Source organism: Taeniopygia guttata, chromosome 28, assembly GCF_048771995.1.
Source record: "Taeniopygia guttata chromosome 28, bTaeGut7.mat, whole genome shotgun sequence".
Taxonomy (NCBI): Eukaryota; Metazoa; Chordata; class Aves; order Passeriformes; family Estrildidae; genus Taeniopygia; species Taeniopygia guttata.
This window is the reverse complement of record NC_133053.1, coordinates 3,989,382-4,014,133: the sequence shown is the minus strand read 5'-3', so window position 1 is coordinate 4,014,133 and position 24,752 is coordinate 3,989,382. Positions and strand designations below refer to the sequence as shown.

Here is a 24,752-nt window from a genome sequence, read left to right as displayed (position 1 = left end):
GCTCACCAGGCTGCCTGCAGCTTTTCCCCTTGGATTTCATCCCTGGCTCCATCAGAACCTGCCTGACCATGTTCCCATGGTTTGTGACTCCAAAACACTTCCCAGCCTTTGGAGCCTTTACCCTGGGCAGAGTTGGGCTCTGGGCCTGATTTTAGAGATGGGAATTTGGATGTTGTCTGCCAAGCCAAGTGCCCTGGGCACAGCACAGCTCTGCAGGTAATGCCCAGCTCCAGCTGTGTCACCCCCACGCTGGCATTGTCCCTTGGAGGCCACAGGCCTGAGGCTGCGCAGAGCAGGTCCCCTGCTGGCACCAAAGACCTGCTGGAGATGCACGTGGAGCTCACCCAGGTGCTGCATGGACTTGTTGGAGGAGCTTGGTGTCTCCCAGCCCTCCACCCTTCCCTCAGATGTGGTTGGGGATGCATCCAGAGCAGGGCTGGTGGAAGAGAGGATCACAGAAACACCAAATTCTCCAGGAAATGGGGTGAAAGAGCACCTTGATTCCCTGCACAACCCAAACCCCAAAGGCATGGGTGTCCCCATGGCAACCTGGGCACAGCCCAGTGCTGACAGCAATATTCCACTGACCCAAAATTCCTATTTCAGCTGGATCCATCAGCTCCAGCTGGGGTGGGGGGGTGGGGGGGGTGCTGTGGAATGTGTGTGTGTGCTGACACACAGCTGCTGCCTCCTTCCCCTGAGGAACCAAACTTCCACCTGGGAGATGACTCCTGCAGGAACCCCAGAGCTTTCCGAGCACTGGGGTTATTGAGGAGCACTTGGGAGTTTCAGGGAAGGAAGGAATGTCTCCTCTCTGGCAGCTGTGCTGCTCCTGTCAGATCCCATCTGTCAGCATGAGATTTCAGATCTGCCAAGCTGAGCCATCTCCTTGCAGAGGTGTGGATAATGGAAGGCCTGGAGCAGTTTGGATGCTGGATGTTCCTGTGGCTCCACATCCCCAGGTGTTGCAGCAGGGCTGGAGGGAGCCAGCAGGAGATGGAGCATCCTCTGCATGAGATGATTCCCACAGCTGATACCTGGACAGGCTCCATGTGCCCCGGAGGGCTGACTGCACATCATGGGCCTGCAAAGCTTCTGATGCCAGTTCTGACCAAGATCTCAGACCTTCCTCATGGCTTCAGGGATTTGGTTAAGCTGGAAAATACAGCCAAGGGGATCTTCTGTCTCCTCTCCTGGGTTTGAGGTGGTGTGGAGCTGGTGAGGGAGGATGGGAGCTCTCTGGGCTGGTATCACCTCGGTTTAATGAACCACACCTTGGAGCATCAATGGGACAAGAGGAAATGGCCTCAAACTGCTCCAGGAGAGGTTCAGGCTGGACATCAGGAGGAATTTCTTCATGGAAAGGGTGGTCAGGCATTGGAAGGGGGTGTCCAGGGAGGTGGTAGAGTCACCAAGGAAAACTGGAGGTGGTACTCAGTGCTCTGGGCTGGTGACAAGGCAGGGATCGGGCACAGGTTGCACTCAATGGTCTCAGAGGTCTTTTCCAACCTAAATGAGTCTGGGATTCTGGGATCATGGAGGATCTTCTTCCTCTTACCCTTTTAGCCTGGAGGGAATGCAAGCCAGAGAAATGATGGCTCTTTGTTTAAAGGGAAGGGGCCCAGGTAGGGAGGACACCCCACCATAGGATTTTGGGAGAAGATGCTGCAGCTAAACACATTCCTCCAGCTGAGCATGGAAAAGGGGAAACATCTCTTAGAAAAACTCTCCCATGTCACCTCTGGCTTCCCAGCCCCAAGCTGGATCCATCCATCCATCCATCCATCCATCCATCCATCCATCCATCCATCCATCCATCCATCCATCCATCCATCCATCCATCCATCCATAATCCATCATCCATCCATCCATCATCCATCCATCCATCCATCCATCCATCCATCCATCCATCCATCCATCCATCCCTCATCCATCCATCCATCCATCCATCCATCCATCCATCCATCCATCCATCATCTATCCATCATCCATCCATCCATCCATCATCCATCTGTCCCTCATCCATCCATCCATCCATCCATCCATCCATCCATCCGTCATCCATCCATCCATCATCCATCCATCCATCCATCCATCCATCCATCCATCATCCATCCATCCATCCATCCATCATCCATCCATCCATCCATCCATCCATCCATCCATCCATCCATCCACCCATCCATCATCCATCATCCATCATCCATCATCCATCCATCATCCATCCATCCATCCATCATCCACCCATCCATCCATCCATCCATCCATGTGAAGTGCAGAGAGGTGACAGAGAGGGACATCCTGCTGTGACATCGGTGTCTGAGCCTGAGCACAGCACAGTATCCTGCCCCGGGGATGGCTCCAGGACCTCCTGCAACTTGTGGATGTCCTGGGACCACACAGGGGTGAGGGACACCCCCAAGCCACCAGCCAGGGCAGAACACCACAGTGACAGTGGAGGGAGAGCCTTCCATGGGCTCATCCCATCACCCCCTGGAATGACCCACAGCTATCTGGAGCAGCTCCACATTAAAGCCACTCTGCCCACCCTGGAATCCACGTGTGCCCTAAAAACTCCAATTCACAAATCTCAGAGGTTTTGCTCCTTTTCCCTGGCAGAAGGAGCTCATTCAGGTCAGCGGGGACAGAAGATCCAGATCCTGTGAAATCCTACTTTTAGCCTCAGCTTCTTTCCATAATTGTTCCATGATCCTTGTTCTCACAGCTCAGCACCACTCAGGGCTGATCACTGCTCTCTTTAAAGATTTACAGCTGTTTGTCACTCCCAGGACATGACTCCACTCCAAGGAATTACTCCTGGAAGTGCCATTTGGGATTGGGAACGTGGCCACTCAGTCTGGAACAGCCATGCCACGGGAAACTGAGGCAAGGGGAGATTCAGGGGAAGTGAAGCTTTGGGTGGAACAGCCTGGCAATATTGAATATCCCAATGATCACAAATCCTCCCCTTTTTTGGCTTTCTTGATGGATGGAGCGTTGGTGCATTTACCCAGATGGGTTCTGGCACTGGGGGCTGCAGATCCCAAATCATTCCCAGTGAAGGAGCTGCTTCCCTCTGCTCTGAACAGACCTGGAAACAACCCAGGGCAGCAGGAGTGAGAGGGCTCTGCCTCCTGTGAAAATAAGGAGCTGTTCCTCAGCTCCTCCCACAGAGCCACCAGCCTCTTTGGGATGATGGCACCCACTGGAGAGCAGGTCCTGGTGGATTTAACACCTTTCCCAGGGCTCCAGGTTGGCTCCACAGGCCTGAGGAACCAGTTCTGAAGCAACAAATCCATGTCCAGAGAAACATCCCTGTGCCATGGGGATGCTCCCAGACTTGGCAGCTGCGCTGGGAGCTGCTGGGCTGTGGGACATGGGGAGGGAGGAGATGTTCCAGGCAGGCTTCAGGTCTTAAAAGGGTCATAAAAGTACAAAATCCGCCACAAAGTACAGCAGAAAGTCCTGCAGGGACAGCAGAAATAGCAGGAACTTCCAACCCACCTCCAGACCTCAGCTGGGGTTTCTCAGTTTCTCTGTGCCTTCCACCCTGTTCCTCTGTTATCAGACCAGAAATTCCCAAATTAAAACTTAGCAGCCTCCAGAAACCAAGGGCAGAGATTTCACCCGCTGCTGTCCCCTCCCTGGCTCACACCATGGATTTCTCAGCTCCTTTGGGACAGTCTAGGAAGGCTGGAGGGGTCTGGGTTCCTTCTTTATCCCCTTGCCAAGACCAGGACTGTGCTCTGGGGCTCTTTGTCCCTCTAAGGCACTTGCTGGGGTCCTCATGGAGGGGTTTTATCATCTCTCTGAGGTCTGGAAACTTTGATAATGACTTTACAAAATTGTAGCTGGTGTCCAAACCCCTCTATAGCGGGACAGAAAGGGCTGGGTCCTGGGGATGAGGTTTTCCACTGAAGCCCCTTCTGCTCCAGTTTCCCTCTTTCTACTTTCACACAGCAATGCCAAATGCAATATATTATGTAATGGGAACAAGCAAGAACCAAACCAGCAAGGCCTCCAAACAGCAGGAAACTCCCTTTCCAAAGCCACATTCTTAATGAGTCAGTTTTCTCCCATTTTTGCTCACCACCCTTTAAGACCAAGCTTTGTCCAGTGCTGGCCATTCCAGTGCAGTGAGGAGATGCCAAAGCTCAGGATCTTTAATGTTTTCCAGTTCTTCCCAAATGTGTCCTTGCTGGACACCTGCTCCTAAGACATGTCCTGCTCAAACAACACGATTTGTGTTTAAAATAAAGCTTGAGCCTCCTCAAGGCATCACTGAGCTGCAGGAAAGCCAGGGTACGACTGCCATGACCCCGGATCCTGGATTGCCATCAGCCTGGCCCCACATCAGGAGCCAGCTCCACCACACCAGGGACAGCATGGTTTGGGCTGGAGCAGCAGCCAAGCAGTGAAATGTCTCCTCCACCCTGGAGCACAAATTGGGAGAGCTGGGCAGGGCCCATCCGTGTGGCACTGAGGGCAGGATGTGGCTGTGGCTGATGTCAGGGTCACTCTAACACCCACAACTGCCAGGGCTGTGCTCTGGGTGCTGGATTGCTGCTGGGTACATCTGAGGCAGCTCCACAGAGTCAGGGAGTCAGAGTTTGGGTTGGGATGGACCTTAAATCCCATCCCATCCCACCCCTGCCATGGCAGGGACACTTCCCACTGTTCCAGGTCACTCCAAGCCCTGTCCAGCCTGGCCTTGGGCACTGCCAGGGATCCAGGGTGGGCACCCTGTGCCAGGGCCTGCCCACCCTGCCAGGGAACAATTCCTGCCCAATCTCCCATCCAGCCCTGCCCTCTGGCAGTGGGAGCCATTCCCTGTGTCCTGTCCCTCCAGGCCTTGTCCCCAGTCCCTCTCCAGCTCTCCTGGAGCCCCTTCAGGCCCTGCCAGGGGCTCTGAGCTCTCCCTGGAGCTTCTCCTCTCCAGGGGAGCACCCCCAGCGCTCCAGGGGGTTACAGGAGATTTAGAAGGGAATCACAGAGCTCACAGGCATCAAAAAGGCCCAGCTTTAGGACTGTTCCTCCTCCTCAGCTCCCTGCCAGCACCAGGGGAAAGCAAATGTCCTAGAAAAGTCAGGCTGCATCCAGCAACTTGTGATTAATACAAAATCAAGTGGAATCTTTCAGTGAGAGACAGAGAAGAGGTTTCAGGGATGAACCTCGAGTGGCTCTGCCCACCTGGCTGGGGGAAGGTGATCCCAGGGATTTGGACAAACACCTCCACCCAGGCAGCTCCCTAGTTCAGGAATCATCCAGCCTGGAGCACTGGCCTGGTTTTAGGCTGTGTTCTCACCAACACCACATGGAGATGTGAGTTCTGAGCCTTCTCTTCTCCTTCCTGCCCAAACACCCTCGCTCCCACACAGCCTGTGCTGCACTTTGGGCAGGGCTGTGATCACACCTTGGATCACAGAGTTCAACACAGACTGAAGTGGTTCCCATGATCAGATACGACACCAGTCTGGTATTTGTTGGCAAAAAGGCACAAAGGAATGAAATGTGCCCCAGGATGGGGCAGGAAGGTGCAGAGACATGCAGGAGAAGGGCAGCGTGCCCAGGAGCTGAGGCAGGAGCCTGCAGGCTCTGGTGGAAACAATCCTGAAAGTGATGATGGAATTATTAAAACATGGAAACATGGGTGTAGGAGTGGGCAGAAGAGCAGGAGAGGAGCTGCTGCTGCCCAGCTTCTCCCAGCAGAAAGGTGCTCAGTGCCCCTGCCAGCCAGGATCTGACCCTGAGAGTGCCCTCACATCCCTGGGGAGTATTTGTCTTAGGCTGGAAATGTGTCTGTGTATTTGATTCCCATCTGGCAGAGAAGGAGCAGTTCTCTTCTGTTCATTGGGCAGTTTTCTTTATCTCTTCCACAACCAATCCTCCCTCCAGGAGATCTCTTCTGTTAATGAGCCATTCATTATTAATTATCTTCTGTTCATGGCCTCTGAGTGTCCCTGCATGGCTGAGAAAATTCCATCATCCCATGGAGAGAGGCTCTGCCCAGGGGAGGAGCCAAACATTCCTACCTGGATACAATCTGACCTGGGAACAGCACAGCAGCCTTTGCCCCCTGCATTCCCAGAGGAGCAGCTTTCTTCCCCACTGCATTCCCAGAGGAGCAGCTTTCTTCCCACTGCATTCCCAGAGGAGCAGCTTTCTTCCCCACTGCATTCCCAGAGGAGCCCAGGCCCATCTCCCCCAGCCCTGGAGCTCCAGAGGAAAACTCCCCCCTTGTGCAGGATCCTGCTCCAGCAGAAGCACAGCTGGCACTGCAGGAGGGCTGAGCCACCCTGGGATGGGGCTGCTGCCACCTCCCTGACCCACACGGTGTTGGGTCCTATTTTGACCCTGTTAGTGGTTTGTTTTCTTTTTTTTACTATTACATTTGTATTTTTAATTTCCCGAATAAAGAACTGTTATTCCTATTTCCATATCTTTGCCTGAGAGCCCCTTAATTTTAAAATTATAATAATTTGGAGGGAGGGGGTTTGCATTTTCCATTTCAAGGAAGGTTCCTGACTTCCTCAGCAGACACCTGTCTGTTCAAACCAAGACAGAAGAGAATGAGGAAGAAACCCGGAGAATGAGGAAGAAACTTGGAGAAAGCAGTGCCAGAATCCCCCTGGGAGTGTTTTGCTCCTGCACTGGGAGGTGAATGATCTCACCAGAGAAGCACCAAAGCCTCTCTGCAGGTGAATGAGCAGCAGAGCCAGGCTGGGACATGCCAGGACAGGCCGTGGCACAAGGAAGAACTGGCATTTTGGCTGTGGGGAGCTCGACACCCTGAGCTGCCCCGTGGGAATTCCTTTTAAACTCAGGCTGGGGAGGAGCCTGGGTGAGTAATTGCTCCATGGCAGGTCCAAGAAGTGAATAATATTCCAAGAATAAAGGTCAAAAGCCTGGAGACTCCAATGAAAGGCGCTCTATAAATAGGATGAAGTGGGCAGAGCAGTGGGAATAACAGGCAAAAAAAAACTGATGTGGAAAAGGGCTGGGAAGGATCTGACAGCCATGGTGGGATTGGACATGGGCTGGCTCTGCAGAACAGATCCTATACATGTGTCAGCATTTTAGGGTTTTATCAAAAAACAATTTCTGTGCACCCCTCAGAGGGCATCTTGTGCCCGCTGTGAGCTGCCTGGAACCATCCTGCCCCAGCAATGTGGGATTTGTCCCTGGATGTTGTGGCTGGGACAAGGCAGCAACAGGACAGGAGGTAAAATTTGGGGTTTCCACCACATGGGACAACTTCTGCTGTGCCAAATGGAACTGGAGGAGTTTCCTTTCCCATTTGTGTCCCCCATTCCCATGTCCCTGGGTGGGACAAGGGGGTGCAGGGACAGCCTTGCTGCTGGCACAGACCCTGCATCTCCCTCTTCCACTCCCATGGGAAAATCATCCCTCCCAGGGATGTTTATCCCTCCTCCCAGTTTACCTGCTACATTTATCAGAAGGAAGGGTGAAGTCACAGCACAATTTATAACCAAAACCACTCTGGTTCTTTAAAAAATACGAACTTTTCTGCAGAGCTGGGCGTAAAGGAGCCAAAGCTGCTCAGAGGCCTCAGAGGATGTCACTGTGCAAATGTCAGCTCAGGGCTTAAGGCAGCAAAAAGCCTTGCCAGGGAATTGCTGTGATGCAGGGCCGATGCTTGGAAAGATCATGCTGTGTTTGCAGGAAGCCCCTGCACCCTCACATCTCTGCCAGCAGCTCTTGGTCACCTCAGAAAGGGACAGAAAAGGAAGAAAAAGGGATGGGTGTGGGAGCAAATGGTGTAAGTGGCACAGCTTCCCCAGGAGGAAAGGCTGAAGAGAGGGAAACGCCAGCTTGTAAGAGAAACAACAACCCCAGGGAGCTCTGGAGAAGGAGCAGTTTCCTTCTAATCCACAAAGCACAGAATGTCCAGGTGTAACTGGAAAGCCACAGGCTGAAATCCAGCAAAGGTCTCTTTACAGAATCCTGGAATATCCTGAGTGGGAAGGGATCACCAGCCCATCCCCTGTCCCTGCCCAGACCCCCCAACAGCCCCACCCCGAGCAGCCCTGAGAGCGCTGTCCAAACGCTCCTGCAGCTCTGGCAGCCTCGGGGCCGGGACCATTCCCTGGGGAGCCTGGGCAGTGCCAGCACCCTCGGGGGGAAGAACCTTTCCCTGAGCTCCATGCCAAGGCCTGGCACAGCTCCAGCCCTTGCTGGGCTCCAGGAGCTGTCCCAGAGAGTTCTGTGTCTGCAGAAGGGACTCATGTGTCGCCCTGATTCTTAAGATTTTCTAAAGCCTACTGAGTTTACATTCTGTTAAAGAACTTTATCACACAACTTTCTGTACACAACCTATTGTTTTGCATTCCTTCATAGAGGTGGAGAAACTTGATGTACTGGTAGTTTGTCCAATGTCATTGGAGAGGTGGCACCTTCACCCTCCAATCCACTGTTACCTTTAAAAAAGTATAAATGCTGGGGTCAGAAAATAAACTCTCTCTTTTTCACCTTGCAATAGCAGCGGCTCGTGTCCTGCTCTCACGTGTCCTATAGCAACACTCCTGGGTCCCACTGCTGTGGGATGTGGCTGGAGCCAAGTGTTCCATACTTTGGGAAAGGGTTAAAAACCCACCTGGAGGAAGGATCTGTGAAATCAGACTCTGGGATCTCGTCTGCAGATTGCTGGGATCTTCAGCATTGGGATCTTCTGGCCCACAGCAACCAGGACCAGAGAACCATGGAATCATTATGGTGGGAGAAGATTTTTAAGATCAAGTCCAACCATCAACTCACCACCAAATTTGTACTTGAGAGCCCAAATTCAGACTCCAGAGCCCAAAGCTGGGAAAGTTGGTCACTCTTCTGCCCAGCCCAGCCTTACTCCCTGACTCCCAGTTCCAGGGCAGATCCAGCAAAGGCAGAAGGTTTACAGAAGGAATTGTGTGCAAGGTTAGAACTGGGGCCCAGATCTGCACATCAAAACAGATTCCCCATAAATTACTCTGTTAAGGCTTTTCATAAATGTTTCACAGGGGGAGGATTCATGAGAAACCTGTAATATTTAATTAAAGGGGAGAAACTGATCTCGCTGTGAAAATCTTCCTGACCCCATGCCAAGCTCATCACTGACTTGATTTATGGGGCATAAACAGACCAGAACATGGCATAAGTGGCAAAGTCGAGGAACTTCTGCCAATTTGGGATACAGAGATGTGCAAAGGGAAGGGGATTTACAAACTAAGTAAGGCAAAGGTGGAAATGCAGCAAGAAAACAGGGAATAAACTCCTGGGCACAGGATGGGGGGATCCAGCCTAGATCCAGCCTCCAGCTGCTCTTTGCTCCTACCCTGAGTTCTTCCTCTTGGCATGAAGGTCACTGCCATGAAATTCCCTATTGCTAAAGTGACCTGTGTCCCTCAGGCTGGAATCCCACATGGAAAAGTGTCAAGGCTGCAACGTCGGTGATGCAGACACAGCTCTGACTCTGGTGGAAGTGACAGAATGACTCAGGACGGACACATTTCCACCCCACGCATTGCCAGGGGAACTTCTCTCCAGTTTTGCTGAGGTTTCGCTGCCCTGCTCATCCCCCTCAGTGTAACAGTGCCCACGGGGGGAGGCAATGTGTGCCCAGAAAGGGATTCTCGATGTTATTCACATGGAAAAAATGCTGTGGGATTGCTTCAGTCCCGGAACTAACCGGTCCCATGAGCTCAGCTCACGATTCTTGATCCCTGAGTGGAAGAATTTCCAAAAGTGAGGAGGGAGAGGCTGCTGGGTTTGTGCAGAAGGGAGCAGGGAGGCTGCAGTGAAAGACTGCTGGGAAAAGAGATTGGCTTGAGAGAGCTCAGCTGAGCCTGGCTCCCCACACCATCATTCCAGAGCAAATTGGGAATTCAGGGAATTGGGACCCCAAGAGCCACAGAAACCTCCTGCTGGGGATGCCTCTGTGAGAAATGCACCAGCCACTCAATAGAGCAGCTCCCCACTACCAGGAAAAAGAGGGAAATGAGGAATTCAAAGGCCAGGAGGGAGAGGAGGTCACTGCAGAGCTCCTCCAGCTCAGCAGCAGTTTCACAAATGCTTTAAAGAACTTGAAATAAAACACTTTCAACACCATTCCCTGATGGCCTGACCAGGCCTGGGCACTGCAGAGGAAGCTCAAAGCTCAAGGTTTTGGGAAAAAAAGGTGAACAAATATAGAAGAATGTCACAAGCAGCTCCCTGATTGTACAAGCAGATGCCTCCAGCTCCTTGGATGATCCTTGTGGGTCTCTTCCAGCTCAGGACATTCCATGATTCTACAATTCCTCCTTCCTTTGGTTGCCGTCAAGAGTCAGGATTTTGCAACAAAGCTTTGAGTGAAGGGAATTGCCCTGGCATCAGGTGGCTCCTGTCACATCCCTGGAGCATCCCATAGCCCCAGCTGAGGCCCTGGGATGTTCCACCTCCTCGGGAAGAGGCTCTCACCAAGTTTCAGAGATACCAGGGGGCACAAGAAGGATTTCAAAGCAGAAGAAAACAAATCAGAAAGGCAAATACAAGGAAATAAAGCCCAACCCAAGTTCCTCAGGTGCAAAAATGTTGCAGGAGCCAGACTGACATGATCCACTTTCATATTCCCACAACAAGGAATCATCGTTTATCCAGTGCTTGCATTCCCCCAAGCAAGAGTTATCCTTGATCCACTCAGCCTGCAACTCCATTCCTTCACCTTCATCTCTTCCACAGCACTCCAGACAAGCCTCTGCCTTCCTCCTTTGGAAGTGCCTGGCTTTGTCAACAACTGCTCAGTCAAAACCTCAATATCTCAATATTTTCCCTGGTTTTTAGGGACAAAACCAGGCCCAGCACAGAGCCAGCTCCTCTTTCTGCCCTGAGCTTTCCCACCTCCATCCCTGCAGTGCAGCTGGGCTCGGGGTGTGTCCCACAGCACCAGGGAATGAGCTGGGAATGCAGGGGTGAGGGAAGGCACAGTTTAAAAGGAATTTAAGAAAAGGGAGTTAAAAAGTCATCCCAGCCAGCATCAGTTCCTGAGGAAGCTTCTCAGCTGTGTAGACCCGAGATTTTCCTTTTCTCACATCCCAGAATGTTGTTGGCAGGACCACCAAGAAAATACAACGAGGGTGAGAGCGGGAGGTAAAGAGAAAAGCTGGGCAGCACTGGGAGCAGAGGGAGGAAGGAATGCGAAAGGAAGAAGGAAAAGAATCGGGGACGTGGGCGAGCAAACGAGCCAAAAATTCGGGTTAAAAAAGCAGGGTCTGCAAAAGGCAATGGACGGAAAACGGAGCAGCCCAGAAAACAAAACAAAGCAAAGCAAAGCAAAGCAAAGCAAAGCAAAACAAAACAAAACAAAACAAAACAAAACAAAATAAAACAAAACAAAGCAAAGCAAAACAAAAACAAAAACAAAACCAAAACCCAAATAAAAACAAACAAACAACAAACAAACAAACAAAAAACCCTGGGGAAGAGGCAGCCCGGGCAGCCTTGGAGAACGGACCCACAGTCTGCAGGATGGGGACTGGGAACTGGAGTGTGTCCCTGTCCCTGTCCCTGCCTGTCCATTCCTGCCTTCCCCTGGCCAGGGAAGTGTCCCCGAAGCTCCAGAGGAGCTCAGGGATGGAGCAGAGCCCCCGCGGGAGCGGGACCAGCACGCTCCGCCACGGGCACCTCTCCCATCTGTTTTTCCTTGTGCCAGATGGGCAGGGGAGGAGAGGGGAGGAGGGATGGGGGATGGAGCCGCATCGCTGGGATGGCGGGGATTCATTTCTTCCCATTCTTTTCCCAGTGCCATTTAAGCATCTGGCCCCAAAACGCTTTCTGATTGCTCTGCTTGCCCCAGTGACACCAAGGCAGGAGCCTTGCAGAATAAATCATTTAGAGGCAGAGAGAGAAAAAAGCAGCAGCTCCGACCCCAAAGGCACAGACACCTCCCTCCTCCTCCTCCCCCTCCCCTCCCCGCATGTTTTGGAGCTGCTGGAGCAAAGGGCAGAGCGAACAGGAGTAATTTTCCACGGATGCAGGGAACAATCGAGCCCCGCATGGTTTTTCTGGTTGAAGCGCTTCCCTGCAGCGGTTCGTGCTCATCCCCGGCACACAAAGGCGATGCACATGCAGGGACCGGTCGTGTCTTGCTGCAGCCGAGGTGCGGGGGACGCAGGAGCGGGGGAGATGCTGCAGCTCCGCTCCGGGGGCAGGGGATGGCTGGAGCAGGATCTCAGTGGGATGGCTGGAGCAGGCTCTGAGTGGGATGGCTGGAGCAGGATCTGAGTGGGATGGCTGGAGCAGGATCTGAGTGGGATGGCTGGAGCAGGATCTCAGTGGGATGGCTGGAGCAGGATCTCAGTGGGATGGCTGGAGCAGGATCCGAGTGGGATGGCTGGAGCAGGATCCGAGTGGGATGGCTGGAGCAGGATCTGAGTGGGATGGCTGGAGCAGGATCTGAGTGGGATGGCTGGAGCAGGCTCTGAGTGGGATGGCTGGAGCAGGATCTCAGTGGGATGGCTGGAGCAGGATCTGAGTGGGATGGCTGGAGCAGGATCTGAGTGGGATGGCTGGAGCAGGATCTGAGTGGGATGGCTGGAGCAGGCTCTGAGTCAGCTCAGGCAGCCCGGGCACGGCCCCTGCCCTGCCAGCCACGGCACAGGAGATGGGGCACACAGAGAAGGCACTCCTGGGTTTAGGGGTTGGGGTTTAGGGGCATCTTTTTGATGCAGAGAGAGTCTGGGGGAGGAAGGAGGCCACTGTGACTTCTCAGCAGCTTTTGCTGCAGCCTTGTGCCCGATTTCCCCTGGATCCAGCCCCTCCACTCACACCGACACTCCCTGCCCCGTCCAAGGGCTGCTCCCTGGGGACAGGGTGTGCTGGTGTGAGGATGGACCCTGGCACCACCTTTTTCTCCTTGGTCCCTGATTCTCTTCCCATCCCGACTCCTTTCAAAGAATCCTGGAATGGTCTGTGTTGGGAGGGACCTTAAAGCCCATCCAGTGCCACCCCTGCCATGGCAGGGACACCTCCCACTGTCCCAGGCTGCTCCAAGCCCTGCCCAGCCTGGCCTTGGGCACTGCCAGGGATCCAGGGGCAGCCACAGCTGCTCTGGGCACCCTGTGCCAGGGCCTGCCCACCCTCACCCATCTGATATCCCATCTAACTCTGCCCTCTTGCAGTAAAAGCCATTCCCCCACCCCCACCCCCATCCTTCCAGCCCTTGTCAAGAGTCTCTCTTCAGAAGGAGGAATTTCATCTCTGGTTCCAAGCAGCACCCTCAGCCCCCCCAGGAGGAAGGGTCCTCAGAAATCCCCTCCCCATGTGTCAAGCCTGTGAAAAGATCAACTTTTATAGCCCAGACCTGCCCCAAGTAAGAGCTACACAGACTTCTGAACCAAAAAGAACTTTGAAATGTCCATCTTGGGGGCCTGCAGGACAGCAGTGGGCCTGGTTTGGTGTGGCAGCTTTGCTGCTCTTGCACATCAAATCATGGCACCATTTCTGAGACCCTTTTGGCTCCTCTTCCCTGGAGTGTGCCTGTTAAACCCTCTGGGAGCACTCAGGGCTGAAGGGACAACACCTCTGGTCTTGTGGGAATCCTGTCGAGAGGACCCTTAGTGCTGGCTGTGAAGGAATATGAAAAGCACTCAGTTTCCACAAAAAACCCCACAAGAATTCTTAGTTCCTTATCAAAGATCAGTGCAGAGCAGCTAAACAGACTCAGACTCCTGCTGGGAGATCTCTAAGCAACATTTTTGTGGTGCAGAGTGAGGTTTTCCTTCCACCAAACTCCTTCCACCTCCATCCTCCCAAGCCAGGGCTCAGCCAGGGCTGGTTTGGATCCTTTTGCCAGAGCACTGGAGGAGCTTCCAACAGAACATGAAAGCAGAGACCCACAGGGATCACAGGATCCAGTGTGAGGATCCAATAGCAACATTTAGATGGGATATTGGGTAGGAATTGTTCCTGGCAGGGTGGGCAGGCCCTGGCACAGGGTGCCCACCCTGGATCCCTGGCAGTGCCCAAGGCCAGGCTGGACAGGGCTTGGAGCAGCCTGGGACAGTGGGAGGTGTCCCTGCCATGGCAGGGGTGGGATGGGATGGGCTTTAAGGTCCCTCCACCCCAAACCATTCCATGATTCCATGATCCTTGTCCAATCATAACCCTACCATGTAGATGTGCCAAACTCTTCCCTCCTTGCTCTGCTTGGGTGTTTGTGCTTTTTTAGCTCTGTTTCCAACATCCAGCAAATGAATTTAGAAACATTTGGGTTTTACCTAAGAGGTGATGGCACTTAGGTGGTCGTGGAGAGATGCTTTCTGTAAATAACTTGTGTGGGAACGATTCTGGATGGCTGAGAGGCTTCCTTGACAAGAAGCAGGGAAAGAAGAAAGGAAGATTTACAGAGGAAAGTCTCAGTTTGCTTTGCCTACCAAAACAAAAGGGTTGGATTGCTGCACACAAAAGCACCAAGAGAGAGCCAAGATGCCAATTTAAGCATAAAGACAATACTGGCATGAAACCAACTGGTGAAAAAAAAAATGGCTAAAATAAATAAAACTGGAATTAAATGGAGCTTTGTAACTCTGAGAGCTCCCAGCATGTGCAAGGGACACACTGGGGGCTGAAGGGGGAGCTCTGTGCCTTTATGAATCCTTGGACCACACGTGGACAGCAGGATTGGGCTCAGAAGGTCCCTCCCTGCCCTCCCTCCAACAGCAAACACATTCCACATCCAGGTCTCCAAACTGGGAAGCCAAACCTTGCAGGTGGAGAATGCTCAATGTCCTCATAAAGCTGCACCAAGAGCTCTTGAAACCTTCTCAGATGAAAAGTCAGTCCAAGGATTGGGAATGCCTGGGAATGGGAGCTTTTCACAACATTCTAACAAGCAGGAATCTGGGAGAGCTGCAACAATAGCTGATTTCCAAGAAAAATGAAGGACAACTTGTTTTCCCAAATCCCAGTTTCCTCCCGATGCGTCAGAGCTGTTCTACCTGGAGGTCAGGGGGAAAAAAAAGTCATGGAAAAAAAGGCCTCATTGGAACTAGTAAGTATTTTGGATGAAAGAAAAGACTTTGGATGTGTCCTGGCTGAATCCAGCGAGGACAGACTGGAGAGAAACTGCTCCTGCCCATGGGAAGTGAGGGATGAACAGCAGCCATGGACTGAAGGGGGAAAACCCCAAATGCTTTGTACTAGTAAAACCAGCAAAGTATTGGAAGGGATTGTGTAGGGAAACGTTGACCTCCCTCTCTCTAAAGGGTTTTCTGAACAGCTTTGTCAGGAAGGGTTCCTGAAAATCCCTTCCCTTTTTAGGGCAGGATCTGGGTTATTTATACTACAATGGCAACTAACACCACCTGTGACCCAAAATGGGCTCCTCTGATCCCCCCTGTCCAAAGCTGGACACTGAACTGCTGCTGGCTGCCAGCAGGGACCCTCCCCATCCCACAGTGACCTGGAAACACCATTCCTGAAGCAGCTGGAACACCCCGGTCCCAGCCTTGGGATCAGAGTTTGCGCCAGAATGATAAAGGCTTAATCATTTTAATTAACTTTATTTGCATTGCTTTGCATGGAAGCCTCAGGAAAGGCCTGTTGTTAAAATTCAGTTTTCTAAGTCCCAGGGACACTGAGAGCAATGATAGAAATAACCAGAGTTTTGGTGACATTGTGTCATGTGGCAATGACAGGAGTGGCTCCTGTCCATCACTGAGAATGATAAAATAAATCCAGTTTTCTATAAACTGATATCCTGCAGCCACATCCATAACATGGGGAAAAGCATCCAGTTGCTCCCAGCAGCAATATCCCTGACCACAGTTAAAACCTTAAAATTGCAGAACATAAACCTGACAATGCCAAACAGCAGGGAAACTATGGGAAAATAAGGCAAGTATGATAGAAAACAGAATTAAACTTGATTATCACTGCCAAAGGGATCTCCCATACTTTTAAAGTCGACAAGGAGATCAATTAATTAAAAAAAAAAAAAAAAAAAAAGGAGAGTTGAGGTAGGATTAGGACAGATAATTTAGGTTGAAAGGAACATTTTGCTTTGGAATATTGTTTACAAGGGTGACTTTTTAAAGCGGCCAGAACTGCTCCCAGTCCATCTTCCACAGAGAAGGGAGGGAGCAGCAGAGTGAGATCAGCTCCCACCTCAGCTCTGCCTTCTCCCACCCTCAGCTTCCCAATCCCCAGGGACACAGGGTGGTGACAGCTCCAAAGGGGTGGCAGGGGGCCACAGGGAGAGCCTAACCACGCAAACCTGGGCTCCCCATCTCAAGTTGGACTCCATGATCTTTAAGGTCTCTTCCAACCTCAAAAAACCAAAAAAAAAAAAAACCCACAAAACAAACAAAAACAACCCCAAAAAACCAAAAACCAACCAACCAAAAAAAAAAAAAAAAAAAAAAAAAAAGAAAACCAACCCCGAGGCCCCAGGGAAGCTGTGGGATCCACCCTGCAGGGATCAGGTTTAATGTTAAGCCCAAGCCTGGATTTAGCAGAGCTGCAGAGTGGTGGCCCTGGGCACATTGCTAAGGCCTGAGCTGCTGACTCCCATTGCTTCCTCCACATCCCATTCCTTCAAGGATTCCTGGTGACATTTTCCTCCCTAAAGAGCCCAGAGAGGCTGAAGATGGGCTGAGAGTGCCCAATCCATGGTTCTGGACCTGGGATGAGGCTGTGTGTGAAGCCAAAGAAACACAGGAACGTTGAGGGGAAGGAGGAACTGAGAGCTGAGAAATGAAAGTGCTGTAGGACAAAAGAGCAGGGAAGCAGTGGAAAGGCAGAGCACCACTGAAATCTGGAAGGATTTACTCACTGGACAATCCAACAGGGAAACTCTGACCCAAAACCAGGAAAACATTTATAAGGGGAATTAGAAATGTGCTAAATACCCCAGAAAACAGATTTCACAACGAAATCTCAGCTCCTGTCCAGTTTATTCCCAGTACTCACAGCCATTCCCAGTCTTCCACACACCTCTGAGGAGGGAGATTTTCAGCTCATCAACTGATGTAGCTGGCAAAAGTCACCATGAGCAGGAAATCAAACTAAGTAGGTCACAGCTCAAAGCCTGATCAGTAATTTCAAGGGTCTTTACCTTCCTTATGCCACCTCTTTATCTTCCAGCACCTCAGGAAATCTGCTGGTCTCATTAAGAGCTGTTGGAAGTGGGGTTTTTCCCTCCCAAAGAGGAGTCAGGGTGTCTGTGTGTGACACACACAGGAATAAACAGCTCCCTAAGTCTGGCTCCTCTGGAAACACCAGGACAGGCACCACGGGAGCGTGGCTGTGAAACACTGCACTGCTCACCACTGCTCACCCTCTCCTTGAGCAATGAACCCTCCAAACCTCAGCTTCTCCCAGAGTTAATGGCCAACAGGAGGCAGGGGAAGTTAATCTGTATCTAGAACAGCTCCATAAATAAAACTGGAAAATTCTGGCACTGAACTAGAGCTGCTTTCATTTTAAAGCCTCCACTCCTGAGTGTGGTGGCAGCCTGGGGGCATCTTCAATGGCAGTTTGCTGCCAGTCCCTAAGGGAGCACCAAGTCTTTGGACTTTGGTTTGTCACTTCCAGAGCAGGTTTGTCACTTCCTGGGGAGATGCCAAGGCCTGTCCAGGCTGGGGGTCTGCTGCCCACCCCCTTCCAGAGGGGATTTTTGGCTGCACAGGCTCTGGGGTGGGCAGGTTGCTGCAGGGAGGGCTCGTGCTCACCAGACCTGTCATGCTGCCACCTCTCCCCATACTGGAAGTCAGGAGTGTTTTTAAAAAAGCTGTAAACAAGGGAAGCTGCTCAGCTGGGCAGGCTCCAGCCCTGCTCTCACTGCAGGGATTGCTGACAATCCCAGCACACAGAGCCCTGAGTAAATATTGGTTCAGACACGGATGCAGAGAGCACGAGGCCGCCTGCAGCTCAACAAACAGCCCGGCCAAAGCAGCTTTCCCCAGGCTGCACCTTCCTGTCCCTCCTGCAGCCCAAAAACCAGCCTGGCAAAAGAAACTTTTTACCAAAGTTGGACCTTCCTCTTCCTCCTGCAGCACCCCAAGGGCTGCCCTAGCCCTGAGCACAGGGATTTCTGGCCAGTGACAGAATCCACATGGATTATCCCCAAAATAAAGCGGTGTGGAGCACACAGAGCTGGAAGAAATCACATTGCCCGTTGGTTTCTGGCTGGCTCTCAGGGTGAACTGGTTCCCTCAGCCCCAACCCTCCAAGGGGTGAGTGTGGGACAGAACTGATTCCAGGCAAAATAACAAAATAACCTTCCCTGCCCTCCAGGCCTGCTCATTTTATTTATGGGAAAATATGCTCATTAATGCTCTTATCACAGGCAGGATCTAGTCGTGGGGGGGGCAGGGGGTGGGGGGAAGTCTCCTTTGAGTATCTCCACGTTAATGAGCTGCTGGGTGAGATGTTTCAGCAGGCAAAGCTCACTCTGAGCTCTGACAGAGCAGCCTCTGCACAGGTCTTAACGCTCATCCTGCTGGCAGCTGTTTGTTTGGATAACATTTCCAAACGAAATTAGGGGTTCCAAAAGCAGAGCTGCACTGTGCACTTCCTCATCCCTGAGGCTGCCTGAGCCAAGCACTCAGGGGAAACTGGGGGAAAACAAGCCAGGCTGTCCCAATCCCCTTCCCCTTCCCAGGGGATTGTCCTGCTGGGAAACCTGGGACGGTGCTGGATTCGGGGAGAGGGGGAATGGAAACAAAAAATAAACTCCTAAATCCACCACACAGGCTCCAGCACGCAAGAGAGGGGAAGGAAAATGTTCATGGAGGAATTCCAGGGAGGCTGAAATGCTGATTATGATGGGATTGATTGTGGAAGGGTTTGCACAGGGTTTGCTCAGGACCCCAGTGCCCTCTCCATGCAAACAGGAGGGACAAGGCTTCACCCCCTCCCCAAATTAACTCCCCTCTGTGACTCCTCAGCAAGAACCAGAGCTCCAATGTGGGAAACGGATTTGTAAAAAAATCTTAAAATGAAGAAATTTACCCACAAAGGATAATTTTAGATGACTGGCCTTAAGGCATTTACAGCATGGTGTGACTAAAGCTGTATATAAAGCTTCTTGTAATTAGGAAATAGTTACGTTCTCATTGTGATGGTGTGAATTATAACACCTGTATTGTCTCACCTTTCAAATGAGACTGAAAATGGAATAAAAGTTTTTAAAACGCCTCTCAGATGCCCCATCTCTGGGCAACTAAGAAAAGGGCATGAAAAATCTCAGAAAAATCTGAAAAATCTCAGAAAAGGGCATAATCCAACATCCATTACCTCTGGGTAACTCAAGAGAGGGGTTCAAGCTGAGCAGAAACGAAACAGAAAATGGGGTGGGGAAGGGAGGCTGTTGCAACGTCTTTCACTCGATTGTGTTGCAACCACCTCCAAATTCCTCTGAGCCATTTGTTCATAACTGGCAGCAACAGCCAGAGAAAAATCAATACAGGAATCAGTGGTGTGGAACATTATCCCTAAACTGCAGACCCATAACATCAAAGTGCCCCAGCACACTTCCCAGAAATCATAGGGTGCTGCCCTCTGAGTGCTCCTTGTGGCTCCTGCTCTCTTTCCAGCTGATTTCCTATTCCCACTTCAACCTCCCCCCTCTCCCCTCACATTATTTTTATGTGGAAACTGGTCCATTGAAAATTGAATCCTGCACACTCAAAAAGAACAACTCAGCCTTCCCCAGGTCCCCAGGTGATGTTGGATTCCACCCTTAATTCAGACAAATGAGAATTTACAGCATTTTCAACATCTATTACCTCATCTGCATTCAATCCCTCTCCATGCCAGCTGTTTTGAAGTGGAAAAACAGAGATCCAAAGGTTTGGGTTTTTTTTGGGTTTTTTTTTTGTTGGTTTTTTTTTTTTTTTTTTGGTGAGAGCACAGACTTTTTTTCTTGGCCTGATGACTGTTTTGTTCTAGTTCAGTATCTCACAAAGATCTTGGAAAAATAAATTCTTCCCTGTGCTGGTAAACACCTAAAAATTCTGGCTTCATTTGGCAGAGTCTCCTTCCAGCACAAGTGGGTCTGCAGAAAGCCTGACCTTCAAATGAAATCATTCTCACAGGGATGACAATTTTCAGCTAGAATTTCCAGCTAGAAAAGGTGTTCTAATTACTTGTCCCACAAAGATCAGAATAGATTCTGACACACTAAAGAGTGATTTAGTGGGGGAGTATTTAAAATTAGATAACTGGTACTTAACTGTTACCTGTGAGGAGATGAACCAGAAGTATTAAGGAAGGAGAGGGGCAGATTTAACAGCCTTTTTTTTTTTTATTAAGACTTATAAAATATAGGTCTGATAAGTGTAGAAATATTACTCTCCAGTGTTTTGATAAAGCCTCACAAGCTTTTGCTGTCTTTTGTCTCCACAGAGAGCTGACCAACAGGAACATTTAAATTATTCCATGACTAAATGAGAGGGTGAAGTCATCACAGACAATGATTTCTATGAAAACATGTCCTGATGGACATCTCTGTCCTGTTTTGGTGCTTGGCTGCATCTCCAGACACCTCTCAAAACGAAGAATAAGCAGAGTTTTTTTGTCGTGGAATAGAGAGAGAAGGCAATCAGATCTACTTGATTTCAAAGCCTGCTTCAATAAATCAATAAATTAATGTATTTTATTCCCATTTTGGGGGAGGTACTAAATGGGCACTGCTATGCATGGAGTGCACATGCTTTGGAAGGGAGCTCATGTTTTTCTCTCATGTTCTTCCCTCGTCAGCAAATTGGAGCAGGATGAATTCCCCTGATGCTGCTAAATGCCACAAACATCCATTTCCACCTTCCAGGAGAGCCCTGAGAGCGTGATGCAGCAAAGCACAGAACACACAGGGCTTTCTGCTACTCCTCACAAAGGATTTTTGTCCCATTCCCCCTCCCTGGAGCTTTGCTGCTCCTCTAGAACACGGATGCAGGAGCAGCCTCAGCTCCAGCAGTGGCAGAAAACCAGGCAGAAGCAGCAGTTTTTGCAGCTGAGTGATTTAATCCTGCTTTAATCACCTGAATGACAGAAGGGTTTATCTTTCCTTCTTGGAATAAATGATGTTACAGAGCTGTGGTTCCAACGTGCAGGATTTCAGAACCTTAGATTTGTGAGTGTTTCAGCTCCTGAACATCTTTCTAAGCACTGATCTTGTGTTATCTGATCACAAACACTTGCACACCTGAAAACACAGGGAAGAGGGAAGACAGTTACTTATCCCACACCCATTTCTTGCTCTAATAAAAACAACAGGTTTTGATCTGCTTTACTTCCTGTGCTGCCATAAATTCATCTTTCAGGCTATTTCACAAAGTAAAACCCATAAAAGCTTGACAAAGAATCACTGACTGGTGAGTTGAGCTATTGTTTGAGACCTCTTTTGTGAAAAGAGGGTAAAAAGTGGAAGGAAACAAACTAAGAAAGGAGAATCTTGGAAAATCAACACCTTGGCTTTTCTCAGCCTGAAACAATTTCAACTTAGATCCCTAACAGAGATCAGTTTGTTGGTTCTTCTGTCCTTTCCTCAGTAACTGCTCTGGTTATTGAGTAACTCGGGCTGTACAAGATTCTTTCCCAGGAGGTTTCAGGCAGCCCAGTTGCTGTGACCTGCTTGGGGTAAGAGCACAGAGCAACTGGGACCTGCTGGGGCTCTCTGGAGAGATCCCTCAGCAGCTGAGAACTGACAGCAGCTCCTGGCTGTGGGACTGGGAGAGTCCTTGGAAATGCACTTGTTGGAGAGGGGAAGGCTGTGGTAGATGGAATGAGGAGGACTTTGTGTGTTTGAGAACACCTGCACAGGATTTGGGATGAAGGTGATGGATGAGATTCTCTGTTTGCAATGGCTGTAAAAATGCGATGTAATAAATAAATAAAGAAGGATCCAAAGCTGCTGGAGAGTGTCCCAAGGAGGGACACGGAGCTGGGGAAGGTCTGAGGAGCGGCTGAGGGCACTTGGCTGGTTCAGCTGGAGAGTTACCCTGCCACAGGAGGGGCAGTCATGGCAAAAACCAGCTGGGGATGGCAACATCTCTCAGCCTAATCCTGAAATTGTGAGTCAGAGGCTTCTGTGTGAGGATTTCTGAATCAGTGTCCATGCTAAAGTGGAAGTTGGGCTATCTCAGCAAAACTGCAGCTGGAACTAATCCCCCGTGGTGTTTAACACAAACCCAGCACAGGTTGGCTGGGCTCTTGCAGAGCTCCTGGAGCTCTCCAGGCACTCAGCTGTGAAATGGAGTGATGGACCATGGAGGTGACAGGGATTCGAAGGGCAAAGCTGTTCTCAGGGAAGAGGAAACAGCTGCGGCGCTGATTCCACTCACACAGAGCCATTATAAGGAGTTACTACAGGATTACCACAGGAATAATAAATGCCATTATTGGAAATAATGAAATCTATCACCGAATGCTAACTTGGCCCTTCCACCCCCTGACACCTTCAGCCCCCAGCAGGAAAACCTTCCTAACACAACACACAAACCAGGAATTGCTAAATCCCCTCTGCTGTGTTCTGTGTGGTCCGGATATTCCGGAATTGCAGCTATCCCATTGTTTCAGGCTGGACTCTGGGCAATGCATTAAACAGAAGAGTTTCCCCTCCATAAATCAACGCCCTCGAGGGTGAGGTGAGCACAAGCTCCGTTTATGTCGTGTTCTGGGAGCTAAGGACAGATGCCTGCAGCAGGAAAAGGACTTTCTTCTCATCCCTTTTACTTTCCAGGACTCCCAGATTTTTTCCCTGGCTGCTGGCCAGGCCAGGCTTCTCCTCTGAGCTGCAGGAGAGCAAACACTCTTTTATTTTGGCACTTTTTTATTTGACATTTTGTTCCATCCTGAGTTATCCCAGCAGCTTTGGGACACAAAAGGTGGGTGGAGATTTTAGACAATGATCCCTCTGCAAAGTGGAGCTGATCAATCCATTGTGCTCAGAGCTCCTGGATGAAGATATTTTCAAGCAAATAAAAATAAGGTAGTAATAAAAGCCCCTCAGAAGCAGCCAAATGCAGCTCTGGTAGCTGCAGGCAATAAAACAGGTATGTTGTGGCACGAGTTGATGAAGAAAAAAAGGAATGCAGCCATCTACAAGTTTTTTTAATGGAAAACTGATTTTTTAAAACCATTACAATGTCTCTTTAGCAGTTTTATTTGGTTCTAGAAACACCTTTCCCCATTTAACTTACAAGACATCCCTGCCTACAAACACCATCACTTGCACCTTTATTTTGAGCTCTCTTTCCATACAGGATAAAATCCATAGCTCAGGATGTGCCCTGTATGTGCCTCTGCCTTGGTTTTCAGGCTGAAACTAGCAGAAATAGCTCAACCAAAGATTTGGTTCCCAAACCCAAGGGAATGACGACCTACTTTTGTGCCCATTTCCTGCTTTAAGATGGATTTTGAAGGCTGACCCTCACCCCCAAGGCATGAAGCTGTGTTTCCATCAGTCCCATCCAGAAGAGCAGTGGGGGTGTCCCGTTTCCAAATTCCCATCCTTTCCTCCAGACTGTTCTTGTCGTGGGACTGCAGAAAGACCCAACCACACCCCCAAGCCTCAGATTTCCAAGCCCCTGGCAGGAGATGGAAAGCAGAGGGCATGGGTTGGCTGTTACAGGGATAAGCCCAACTTCTGCTGTGTAAATAACCAGATTTTACCCACTTCTTCATGAAGACACAGCAAAAAAGCCTTTTTAGCCTAAAAGATCATCACTGTCAACCATTCCCTATCTCTAGTCCCTGACTGATCCATTAACCAACTGTTCCCCATCCTTATTCCTCTATAAATCCACAATCCAACCATTCGCCATCCCTATTCCCCTCTAAATCCACCATTCCCCATTCCCATTCCCCAATAAATCAATTCCCCATTCCTCATGCCTATTCCTTTATAAATCCATAAACCAACCCTTCCTCTTCCCTATTTCACTATAAATCCATGAACCCATCTGTCCTCATCCCTATTTCACTATAAATCCACGAATCAACCATTCCCCATCCCTATTCCCAAATCAATCCATAAACCATCCACTCCTTATCCCTTTTCTACTATAAACCCATAAACCAACTGTTACCCATCCCTATTCCCCTATAAATCCTTGACCTAACTATTCCCCATCCCTGTTCCCTTATAAATCCATTAACCAACTCTTTCCCATCCTTATTCCATTCCAAATCCACAAACCAACTCCTCCCCATCCCTATTTCCCTATAAATCCCTAAACCACAGTGAGGCCAGAGGGGACCCCCGACAAAACCAGCTCACAACCCCCACCCTGACTTTTCAGGGAACCACCCCGCTACTTGCGGTGGGTTTATTATTAGTTTTTAACTCAAAGTTTCCCTCAGCACCCAGCTCCGTGAGGGCGGGCTGCCGTCCCACAGGTGGTCCTGCGGCCGCCCCTCCGCCGCTTCCAGCCCCAGGGCTGCACCCTGCGCATCCACCCGTGTTTTTCCACGACTCCTCACGTCTCTCCCTCCCTGTGCTCCCTCACACCGCGCTCCTCCCCCGGCCCCCCCGGTTACCTCAGCCGGGCGGGGCGCGGCCGCGGGACTCGAACCGGCGGCTCCGAGGGCAGTGAGGGCTCGCGGGGCGCGCGCCGCCCGCTGCCCCGCCAGGCCCCGCCCCGCCCGCGCCGCGCGCAGCCAATCGCGCGCCGCTCCCCCCCTCCTCCCGCGCGGCACCCCCCTAGCCAATATCCCGCCCTCCGCGCTCTGTTTAGCCAATAGAAAGCGAGATAATCTAACAGACACCCAAACTGCCCAAT

General features: G+C 50.6%; 1 protein-coding gene and 1 long non-coding RNA gene across 4 annotated transcripts in view; one reads left to right on the top strand and one right to left on the bottom strand.

Annotated features, from left to right (window-relative positions):
- JSRP1 (junctional sarcoplasmic reticulum protein 1) overlaps positions 1–24,626 on the bottom strand; it is a 33,282-nt gene extending 8,656 nt beyond the window's left edge. For all 3 annotated transcript variants that reach the window (XM_072919438.1, XM_072919440.1, XM_072919437.1), the window contains exon 1: positions 24,511–24,626. The gene's annotated coding sequence lies outside the window, so the exon portion shown is untranslated. The remainder of the gene's footprint in view (positions 1–24,510) is intronic.
- Positions 11,830–20,638, top strand: LOC140680778 (uncharacterized). The gene is made up of 2 exons (XR_012052174.1): positions 11,830–12,130; positions 20,380–20,638. It is a non-coding gene; the product is annotated as an uncharacterized lncRNA (long non-coding RNA).
- Positions 24,627–24,752: the final 126 nt, after the last annotated feature.